This window comes from Malaclemys terrapin, chromosome 5 (assembly GCF_027887155.1).
Source record: "Malaclemys terrapin pileata isolate rMalTer1 chromosome 5, rMalTer1.hap1, whole genome shotgun sequence".
NCBI lineage: Eukaryota > Metazoa > Chordata > Testudines > Emydidae > Malaclemys > Malaclemys terrapin.
The window spans coordinates 126,336,859-126,349,162 of NC_071509.1; positions in this window are offsets into that span (position 1 = coordinate 126,336,859).

Consider the following 12,304-nt stretch of genomic DNA (forward strand, 5'->3'; position numbering starts at 1 on the left):
AGCACAGGGTTCACCCGAGGTCAGAGAGAGCAGGGCTGCAGTTACTATGGGGTCACAAGGAGGTCAATGAGGATCAATTTGTCTTCAGAGGGGTCAAATCAGGACACAGAGGGGAAGGCTGGGGTCATGCAGAGTTCATCTGATTTGATTTAGAGGCAGAGGGTTCACACGAGGTAACAGCTAGCCCTGCTGCATTAACTATGGGGTCACAAAGAGGTCAACGAGGATCAATTTTGCTTCAGAGAGGTCAAATGAGGACACAGAGATCATGGTTGGGGTCATAGAGAGTTCAATGTGGTTTAATGCAAATCAGAGGGTTCACACAAGGTCAGAGAAAACAGGTCTGCAAGTAGTATGGGGTCACACAGAGGTCGATGACGATCAATTTGGATTCAGAGGGGTCAAATGAGGACACAGAGGGGAAGGCTGGGGTCATGCAGAGTTCATGTGATTTCATTTGGATGCAGAGGGTTCACATGAGGTCACAGATAGCCCTGCTGCTGTCACTATGGGGTCACAAAGAGGTCAATGAGGATTAATTTGGCTTCAGAGGGGTCAAATGAGGACACAGAGTGGAAAGCTGGGGTCATGCAGAGTTGATGTGATTTCATTTGGAGGCACAAGGTTCACTCGAGGTCACAGACTGCTATGCTGCAGCCACTATGGAGTCACAGAGAGGTCAATGAGGATCAATTTGGCTTCAGAGGGGTCAAATGAGGACACAGAGGGGAAGGTTGGGGTCATGCAGAGTTCATGTGATTTCATTTGGATGCAGAGGGTTCACATGAGGTCACAGATAGCCCTGCTGCAGTCACTATGGGGTCACAAAGAGGTCAATGAGGATCAATATGGCTTCAGAGGGGTCAAATGAGGACACAGAGGGGAAGGCTGGGGTCATGGAGAGTTCAAAGTGGTTTAATTGAAAGCAGAGGGTTCACCCGAGGTCAGAGAGAGCAGGGCTGCAGTTACTATGGGGTCACGAGGAGGTCAATGAGGATCAATTTGGCTTCAGAGGGGTCAAATGAGGACACAGAGGGGAAGGCTGGGGTCATGCAGAGTTCATGTGATTTCATTTGGATGCAGAGGGTTCACATGAGGTCACAGATAGCCCTGCTGCAGTCACTATGGGGTCACAAAGAGGTCAATGAGTATTCATTTGGCTTCAGGGTGGTCAAATGAGGACACACAGGGGAAGGCTGGGGTCATGGAGAGTTCAATATGGTTTAATGCAAATCAGAGGGTTCACACAAGGTCAGAGAAAACAGGTCTGCAAGTAGTATGGGGTCACAAAGAGGTCGATGAGGATCAATTTGGATTCAGAGGGGTCAAATGAGGACACAGAGGGGAAGGCTGGGGTCATGCAGAGTTCATGTGATTTCATTTGGAGGCACAGGGTTCACATGAGGTCACAGATAGCCCTGCTGCAGTCACTATGGGGTCACAAAGAGGTCAATGAGTATTCATTTGGCTTCAGGGGGGTCAAATGAGGACACTCAGGGGAAGGCTGGGGTCATGGAGAGTTCAATGTGGTTTAATGCATAGCAGAGGTTTCACACAAGGTCAGAGAAAACAGGTCTGCAAGTAGTATGGGGTCAAACAGAGGTCGATGAGGATCAATTTGCCTTCAGAGAGGTCAAATGAGGACACAGAGGGGAAGGCTGGGGTCATGCAGAGTTCATGTGATTTCATTTGGAGGCACAGGGTTCACACGAGGTCACAGATAGCCCTGCTGCAGCCACTATGGGGTCACAAAGAGGTCAATGAGGATTAATTTGGCTTCAGAGGGGTCAAATAAGGACACAGAGGGGAAGGCTGGGGTCATGGAGAGTTCAAAGTGGTTTAATTGAAAGCAGAGGGTTCACCCGAGGTCAGAGAGAGCAGGGCTGCAGTTACTATGGGGTCACAAGGAGGTCAATGAGGATCAATTTGTCTTCAGAGGGGTCAAATCAGGACACAGAGGGGAAGGCTGGGGTCATGCAGAGTTCATCTGATTTGATTTGGAGGCAGAGGGTTCACATGAGGTCACAGATAGCCCTGCTGCAGTCACTATGGGGTCACAAAGAGGTCAATGAGGATTAATTTGGCTTCAGAGGGGTCAAATGAGGACGCAGAGGGGAAGGCTGGGGTCATCCAGAGTTCATGTGATTTCATTTGGAGGCAGAGGGTTCACAGGAGGTCACAGCTAGCCCTGCTGCATTAACTATGGGGTCACAAACAGGTCAACGAGGATCAATTTGGCTTCAGAGAGGTCAAATGAGGACACAGAGATCATGGTTGGGGTCATAGAGAGTTCAATGTGGTTTAATGCAAATCAGAGGGTTCACACAAGGTCAGAGAAAAAAGGTCTGCAAGTAGTATGGGGTCACACAGAGGTCGATGAGGATCAATTTGGATTCAGAGGGGTCAAATGAGGACACAGAGGGGAAGGCTGGGGTCATGCAGAGTTCATGTGATTTCATTTGGATGCAGAGGGTTCACATGAGGTCACAGATAGCCCTGCTGCTGTCACTATGGGGTCACAAAGAGGTCAATGAGGATTAATTTGGCTTCAGAGGGGTCAAATGAGGACACAGAGTGGAAAGCTGGGGTCATGCAGAGTTGATGTGATTTCATTTGGAGGCACAAGGTTCACTCGAGGTCACAGACTGCTATGCTGCAGCCACTATGGAGTCACAGAGAGGTCAATGAGGATCAATTTGGCTTCAGAGGGGTCAAATGAGGACACAGAGGGGAAGGTTGGGTTCATGCAGAGTTCATGTGATTTCATTTGGATGCAGAGAGTTCACATGAGGTCACAGATAGCCCTGCTGCAGTCACTATGGGGTCACAAAGAGGTCAATGAGGATTACTTTGGCTTCAGAGGGGTCAAATGAGGACACAGAGGGGAAAGCTGGGGTCATGGAGAGTTCAATGTGGTTTGATGCATAGCAGAGGTTTCACACAAGGTCAGAGAAAACAGGTCTGCAAGTAGTATGGGGTCACACAGAGGTCAATGAGGATCAATTTGGATTCAGAGGGGTCAAATGAGGACACAGAGGGGAAGGCTGGGGTCATGCAGAGTTCATGTGATTTCATTTGGATGCAGAGGGTTCACATGAGGTCACAGATAGCCCTGCTGCAGTCACTATGGGGTCACAAAGAGGTCAATGAGGATTAATTTGGCTTCAGAGGGGTCAAATGAGGACACAGAGGGGAAGGCTGGGGTCATCCAGAGTTCATGTGATTTCATTTGGAGGCAGAGGGTTCACACGAGGTCACAGCTAGCCCTGCTGCAGCCACTATGGGGTCACAAAGAGGTCAACGAGGATCAATTTGGCTTCAGAGAGGTCAAATGAGGACACAGAGATCATGGTTGGGGTCATAGAGAGTTCAGTGTGGTTTAATGCAAATCAGAGGGTTCACACAAGGTCAGAGAAAACAGGTCTGCAAGTAGTATGGGGTCACACAGAGGTCGATGAGGATCAATTTGGATTCAGAGGGGTCAAATGAGGACACAGAGCGGAAGGCTGGGGTCATGCAGAGTTCATGTGATTTCATTTGGAGGCACAGGGTTCACTCGAGGTCACAGACTGCTATGCTGCAGCCACTATGGAGTCACAGAGAGGTCAATGAGGATCAATTTGGCTTCAGAGGGGTCAAATGAGGACACAGAGGGGAAGGTTGGGGTCATGCAGAGTTCATGTGATTTCATTTGGATGCAGAGGGTTCACATGAGGTCACAGATAGCCCTGCTGCAGTTACTATGGGGTCACAAAGAGGTAAATGAGGATTAATTTGGCTTCAGAGGGGTCAAATGAGGACACAGAGGGGAAGGCTGGGGTCATCCAGAGTTCATGTGATTTCATTTGGAGGCACAGAGTTCACACGAGGTCACAGCTAGCCTTGCTGAAGTCACTAAGGAGTCACAAAGAGGTCAATGAGGATTTATTTGGCTTCAGAGGGGTCAAATGAGGACACAGAGGGAAAGGCTGGGGTCATGGAGAGTTCAAGGTGGTTTAATTGAAAGCAGAGGGTTCACCCGAGGTCATAGAGAGCAGGGCTGCAGTTACTATGGGGTCACAAGGAGGTCTATGAGGATCAATTTGGTTTCAGAGGGGTCAAATGAGGACACAGATGGGAAGGCTGGGGTCATGCAGAGTTCATGTGATTTCATTTGGATGCAGAGGGTTCACATGAGGTCACAGATAGCCCTGCTGCAGTCACTATGGGGTCACAAAGAGGTCAATGAGGATTAATTTGGCTTCAGAGGGGTCAAATGAGGACACAGAGGGGAAGGCTGGGGTCATGGAGAGTTCAAAGTGGTTTAATTGAAAGCAGAGGGTTCACCCGAGGTCAGAGAGAGCAGGGCTGCATTTACTATGGGGTCACAAGAAGGTCAATGAGGATCAATTTGGCTTCAGAGGGGTCAAATGAGGACACAGAGGGGAAGGCTGGGGTCATGGAGAGTTCAATGTGGTTTAATGCATAGCAGAGGTTTCACACAAGGTCAGAGAAAACAGGTCTGCAAGTAGTATGGGGTCACACAGAGGTGGATGAGGATCAATTTGCCTTCAGAGAGGTCAAATGAGGACACAGAGGGGAAGGCTGGGGTCATCCAGAGTTCATGTGATTTGATTTGGAGGCAGAGGGTTCAGATGAGGTCACAGATAGCCCTGCTGCAGTCACTATGGGGTCACAAAGCGGTCAATGAGGATTAATTTGGCTTCAGAGGGGTCAAATGAGGACACAGAGCGGAAGGCTTGGGTCATCCAGAGTTCATGTGATTTCATTTGGAGGCAGAGGGTTCACACGAGGTCACAGCTAGCCCTGCTGCAGCCACTATGGGGTCAAAAAGAGGTCAACGAGGATCAATTTGGCTTCAGAGAGGTCAAATGAGGACACAGAGATCATGGTTGGGGTCATAGAGAGTTCAATGTGGTTTAATGCAAATCAGAGGGTTCACACAAGGTCAGAGAAAACAGGTCTGCAAGTAGTATGGGGTCACACAGAGGTCGATGAGGATCAATTTGGCTTCAGAGGGGTCAAATGAGGACACAGAGGGGAAGGTTGGGGTCATGCAGAGTTCATGTGATTTCATTTGGATGCAGAGGGTTCACATGATGTCACAGATAGCCCTGCTGCAGCCACTATGGGGTCACAAAGAGGTCAATGAGCATTAATTTGGCTTCAGAGGGGTCAAATAAGGACACAGAGGGGAAGGCTGGGGTCATGGAGAGTTCAAAGTGGTTTAATTGAAAGCAGAGGGTTCACCCGAGGTCAGAGAGAGCAGGGCTGCAGTTACTATGGGGTCACAAGGAGGTCAATGAGGATCAATTTGGCTTCAGAGGGGTCAAATGAGGACACTGAGGGGAAGGCTGGGGTCATGCAGAGTTCATGTGATTTGATTTGGAGGCAGAGGGTTCAGATGAGGTCACAGATAGCCCTGCTGCAGTCACTATGGGGTCACAAAGAGGTCAATGAGGATTAATTTGGCTTCAGAGGGGTCAAATGAGGACACAGAGGGGAACGCTGGGGTCATCCAGAATTCATGTGATTTCATTTGGAGGCAGAGGGTTCACACGAGGTAACAGCTAGCCCTGCTGCATTAACTATGGGGTCACAAAGAGGTCAACGAGGATCAATTTTGCTTCAGAGAGGTCAAATGAGGACACAGAGATCATGGTTGGGGTCATAGAGAGTTCAATGTGGTTTAATGCAAATCAGAGGGTTCACACAAGGTCAGAGAAAACAGGTCTGTAAGTAGTATGGGGTCACACAGAGGTCGATGACGATCAATTTGTCTTCAGAGGGGTCAAATCAGGACACAGAGGGGAAGGCTGGGGTCATGCAGAGTTCATCTGATTTGATTTGGAGGCAGAGGGTTCACATGAGGTCACAGATAGCCCTGCTGCAGTCACTATGGGGTCACAAAGAGGTCAATGAGTATTCATTTGGCTTCAGGGGGGTCAAATGAGGACACACAGGGGAAGGCTGGGGTCATGGAGAGTTCAATGTGGTTTAATGCAAATCAGAGGGTTCACACAAGGTCAGAGAAAACAGGTCTGCAAGTAGTATGGGGTCACAAAGAGGTCGATGAGGATCAATTTGGATTCAGAGGGGTCAAATGAGGACACAGAGGGGAAGGCTGGGGTCATGGAGAGTTCAATGTGGTTTAATGCATAGCAGAGGTTTCACACAAGGTCAGAGAAAACAGGTCTGCAAGTAGTATGGGGTCACACAGAGGTCGATGAGGATCAATTTGCCTTCAGAGAGGTCAAATGAGGACACAGAGGGGAAGGCTGGGGTCATGCAGAGTTCATGTGATTTCATTTGGAGGCACAGGGTTCACACGAGGTCACAGATAGCCCTGCTGCAGCCACTATGGGGTCACAAAGAGGTCAATGAGGATTAATTTGGCTTCAGAGGGGTCAAATAAGGACACAGAGGGGAAGGCTGGGGTCATGGAGAGTTCAAAGTGGTTTAATTGAAAGCAGAGGGTTCACCCGAGGTCAGAGAGAGCAGGGCTGCAGTTACTATGGGGTCACAAGGAGGTCAATGAGGATCAATTTGTCTTCAGAGGGGTCAAATCAGGACACAGAGGGGAAGGCTGGGGTCATGCAGAGTTCATCTGATTTGATTTGGAGGCAGAGGGTTCACACGAGGTAACAGCTAGCCCTGCTGCATTAACTATGGGGTCACAAAGAGGTCAACGAGGATCAATTTTGCTTCAGAGAGGTCAAATGAGGACACAGAGATCATGGTTGGGGTCATAGAGAGTTCAATGTGGTTTAATGCAAATCAGAGGGTTCACACAAGGTCAGAGAAAACAGGTCTGCAAGTAGTATGGGGTCACACAGAGGTCGATGACGATCAATTTGGATTCAGAGGGGTCAAATGAGGACACAGAGGGGAAGGCTGGGGTCATGCAGAGTTCATGTGATTTCATTTGGATGCAGAGGGTTCACATGAGGTCACAGATAGCCCTGCTGCAGTCACTATGGGGTCACAAAGAGGTCAATGAGGATCAATATGGCTTCAGAGGGGTCAAATGAGGACACAGAGGGGAAGGCTGGGGTCATGGAGAGTTCAAAGTGGTTTAATTGAAAGCAGAGGGTTCACCCGAGGTCAGAGAGAGCAGGGCTGCAGTTACTATGGGGTCACGAGGAGGTCAATGAGGATCAATTTGGCTTCAGAGGGGTCAAATGAGGACACAGAGGGGAAGGCTGGGGTCATGCAGAGTTCATGTGATTTCATTTGGATGCAGAGGGTTCACATGAGGTCACAGATAGCCCTGCTGCAGTCACTATGGGGTCACAAAGAGGTCAATGAGTATTCATTTGGCTTCAGGGGGGTCAAATGAGGACACACAGGGGAAGGCTGGGGTCATGGAGAGTTCAATGTGGTTTAATGCAAATCAGAGGGTTCACACAAGGTCAGAGAAAACAGGTCTGCAAGTAGTATGGGGTCACAAAGAGGTCGATGAGGATCAATTTGGATTCAGAGGGGTCAAATGAGGACACAGAGGGGAAGGCTGGGGTCATGCAGAGTTCATGTGATTTCATTTGGAGGCACAGGGTTCACATGAGGTCACAGATAGCCCTGCTGCAGTCACTATGGGGTCACAAAGAGGTCAATGAGTATTCATTTGGCTTCAGGGGGGTCAAATGAGGACACACAGGGGAAGGCTGGGGTCATGGAGAGTTCAATGTGGTTTAATGCATAGCAGAGGTTTCACACAAGGTCAGAGAAAACAGGTCTGCAAGTAGTATGGGGTCAAACAGAGGTCGATGAGGATCAATTTGCCTTCAGAGAGGTCAAATGAGGACACAGAGGGGAAGGCTGGGGTCATGCAGAGTTCATGTGATTTCATTTGGAGGCACAGGGTTCACACGAGGTCACAGATAGCCCTGCTGCAGCCACTATGGGGTCACAAAGAGGTCAATGAGGATTAATTTGGCTTCAGAGGGGTCAAATAAGGACACAGAGGGGAAGGCTGGGGTCATGGAGAGTTCAAAGTGGTTTAATTGAAAGCAGAGGGTTCACCCGAGGTCAGAGAGAGCAGGGCTGCAGTTACTATGGGGTCACAAGGAGGTCAATGAGGATTAATTTGGCTTCAGAGGGGTCAAATGAGGACGCAGAGGGGAAGGCTGGGGTCATCCAGAGTTCATGTGATTTAATTTGGAGGCAGAGGGTTCACAGGAGGTCACAGCTAGCCCTGCTGCTTTAACTATGGGGTCACAAACAGGTCAACGAGGATCAATTTGGCTTCAGAGAGGTCAAATGAGGACACAGAGATCATGGTTGGGGTCATAGAGAGTTCAATGTGGTTTAATGCAAATCAGAGGGTTCACACAAGGTCAGAGAAAACAGGTCTGCAAGTAGTATGGGGTCACAAAGAGGTCGATGAGGATCAATTTGGATTCAGAGGGGTCAAATGAGGACACAGAGGGGAAGGCTGGTGTCATGCAGAGTTCATGTGATTTCATTTGGAGGCACAGGGTTCACATGAGGTCACAGATAGCCCTGCTGCAGTCACTATGGGGTCACAAAGAGGTCAATGAGTATTCATTTGGCTTCAGAGGGGTCAAATGAGGACACACAGGGGAAGGCTGGGGTCATGGAGAGTTCAATGTGGTTTAATGCATAGCAGAGGTTTCACACAAGGTCAGAGAAAACAGGTCTGCAAGCAGTATGGGGTCACACAGAGGTCGATGAGGATCAATTTGCCTTCAGAGAGGTCAAATGAGGACACAGAGGGGAAGGCTGGGGTCATGCAGAGTTCATGTGATTTCATTTGGAGGCACAGGGTTCAAACGAGGACACAGCTAGCCTTGCTGAAGTCACTAAGGAGTCACAAAGAGGTCAATGAGGATTTATTTGGCTTCAGAGGGGTCAAATGAGGACACAGAGGGAAAGGCTGGGGTCATGGAGAGTTCAAGGTGGTTTAATTGAAAGCAGAGGTTTCACCCGAGGTCAGAGAGAGCAGGGCTGCAGTTACTATGGGGTCACAAGGAGGTCAATGAGGATCAATATGGCTTCAGAGGGGTCAAATGAGGACACAGAGGGGAAGGCTGGGGTCTTGGAGAGTTCAAAGTGGTTTAATTGAAAGCAGAGGGTTCACCCGAGGTCAGAGAGAGCAGGGCTGCAGTTACTATGGGGTCACAAGGAGGTCAATGAGGATCAATTTGGCTTCAGAGGGGTCAAATGAGGACACAGAGGGGAAGGCTGGGGTCATGCAGAGGTCATGTGATTTGATTTGGAGGCAGAGGGTTCAGATGAGGTCACAGATAGCCCTGCTGCAGTCACTATGGGGTCACAAAGAGGTCAATGAGGATTAACTTGGCTTCAGAGGGGTCAAATGAGGACACAGAGGGAAAGGCTGGGGTCATCCAGAGTTCATGTGATTTCATTTGGAGGCAGAGGGTTCACAGGAGGTCACAGCTAGCCCTGCTGCATTAACTATGGGGTCACAAACAGGTCAACGAGGATCAATTTGGCTTCAGAGAGGTCAAATGAGGACACAGAGATCATGGTTGGGGTCATAGAGAGTTCAATGTGGTTTAATGCAAATCAGAGGTTTCACACAAGGTCAGAGAAAACAGGTCTGCAAGTAGTATGGGGTCACAAAGAGGTCGATGAGGATCAATTTGGATTCAGAGGGGTCAAATGAGGACACAGAGGGGAAGGCTGGGGTCATGCAGAGTTCATGTGATTTCATTTGGAGGCACAGGGTTCACATGAGGTCACAGATAGCCCTGCTGCAGTCACTATGGGGTCACAAAGAGGTCAATGAGTATTCATTTGCCTTCAGGGGGGTCAAATGAGGACACACAGGGGAAGGCTGGGGTCATGGAGAGTTCAATGTGGTTTAATGCATAGCAGAGGTTTCACACAAGGTCAGAGAAAACAGGTCTGCAAGTAGTATGGGGTCACACAGAGGTCGATGAGGATCAATTTTCCTTCAGAGAGGTCAAATAAGGACACAGAGGGGAAGGCTGGGGTCATGGAGAGTTCAAAGTGGTTTAATTGAAAGCAGAGGGTTCACCCGAGGTCCGAGAGAGCAGGGCTGCAGTTACTATGGGGTCACAAGGAGGTCAATGAGGATCAATTTGTCTTCAGAGGGGTCAAATCAGGACACAGAGGGGAAGCCTGGGGTCATGCAGAGTTCATCTGATTTGATTTGGAGGCAGAGGGTTCAGATGAGGTCACAGATAGCCCTGCTGCAGTCACTATGGGGTCACAAAGAGGTCAATGAGGATTAATTTGGCTACAGAGTGGTCAAATGAGGACACAGAGGGGAAGGCTGGGGTCATCCAGAGTTCATGTGATTTCATTTGGAGGCAGAGGGTTCACACGAGGTCACAGCTAGCCCTGCTGCATTAACTATGGGGTCACAAAGAGGTCAACGAGGATCAATGTGGCTTCAGAGAGGTCAAATGAGGTCACAGAGATCATGGTTGGGGTCATAGAGAGTTCAATGTGGTTTAATGCAAATCAGAGGGTTCACACAAGGTCAGAGAAAACAGGTCTGCAAGTAGTATGGGGTCACACAGAGGTCGATGAAGATCAATTTGGATTCAGAGGGGTCAAATGAGGACACAGAGGGGAAGGCTGGGGTCATGCAGAGTTCATGTGATTTCATTTGGAGGCACAGGGTTCACCCACGGTCAGAGAGAGAAGGGCTGCAGTTACTATGGGGTCACACAGAAGTCAATGAGGATTAATTTGGCTTCAGAGAGGTCAAATGAGGACACAGAGGGGAAGGCTGGGGTCATGCAGAGTTCATGTGATTTCATTTGGAGGCACAAGGTTCACTCGAGGTCACAGACTGCTATGCTGCAGCCACTATGGAGTCACAAAGAGGTCAATGAGGATCAATTTGGCTTCAGAGGGGTCAAATGAGGACACAGAGGGGAAGGCTGGGGTCATGGAGAGTTCAATGTGGTTTAATGCAAATCAGAGGGTTCACACAAGGTCAGAGAAAACAGGTCTGCAAGTAGTATGGGGTCACACAGAGGTCGATGAGGATCAATTTGCCTTCAGAGAGGTCAAATGAGGACACAGGGGGGAAGGCTGGGGTTATGCAGAGTTCATTTGATTTCATTTGGAGGCACAGGGTTCACACGAGGTCACAGATAGCCCTGCTGCAGCCACTATGGCGTCACAAAGAGGTCAATGAGGATTAATTTGGCTTCAGGGGGTCAAATAAGGACACAGAGGGGAAGGCTGGGGTCATGGAGAGTTCAAAGTAGTTTAATTGAAAGCAGAGGGTTCACCCGAGGTCAGAGAGAGCAGGGCTGCAGTTACTGTGGGGTCACAAGGAGGTCAATGAGGATCAATTTGTCTTCAGAGGGGTCAAATGAGGACACAGAGGGGAAGGCTGGTGTCATGCAGAGTTCATCTGATTTGATTTGGAGGCAGAGGGTTCAGATGAGGTCACAGATAGCCCTGCTGCAGTCACTATGGGGTCACAAAGAGGTCAACAAGGATCAATTTGGCTTCAGAGAGGTCAAATGAGGACATAGAGATCATGGTTGGGGTCATAGAGAGTTCAATGTGGTTTAATGCAAATCAGAGGGTTCACACAAGGTCAGAGAAAACAGGTCTGCAAGTAGTATGGGGTCACACAGATGTCGATGAGGATCAATTTGGATTCAGAGGGGTCAAATGAGGACACAGAGGGGAAGGCTGGGGTCATGCAGAGTTGATGTGATTTCATTTGGAGGCACAAGGTTCACTCGAGTTCACAGACTGCTATGCTGCAGCCACTATGGAGTCACAAAGAGGTCAATGAGGATCAATTTGGATTCAGAGGGGTCAAATGAGGACACAGAGGGGAAGGCTGGGGTCATGCAGAGTTCATGTGATTTCATTTGGATGCAGAGGGTTCACATGAGGTCACAGATAGCCCTGCTGCAGTCACTATGGGGTCACAAAGAGGTCAATGAGGATTAATTTGGCTTCAGAGGGGTCAAATGAGGACACAGAGGGGAAGGCTGGGGTCATGCAGAGTTCAATGTGGTTTAATGCATAGCAGAGGTTTCACACAAGGTCAGAGAAAACAGGTCTGCAAGTAGTATGGGGTCACACAGAGGTCAATGAGGATTAATTTGGTTTTAGAGGGGTCAAATGAGGACACAGAGGGGAAGGCTGGGGGTGATGCAGAGTTCATGTGATTTCATTTGGAGGCACAAGGCAGAGGTCAAGAGTTTAAATTTGGTTGGGGAAGAGTCACACAAGGTCATAGACAGCAGAGCTGTGGGTAGTGGAAATCTCCAGTGTGAATGAGACTCTATTTGGATGCACAGGCATCACACGCGGACAC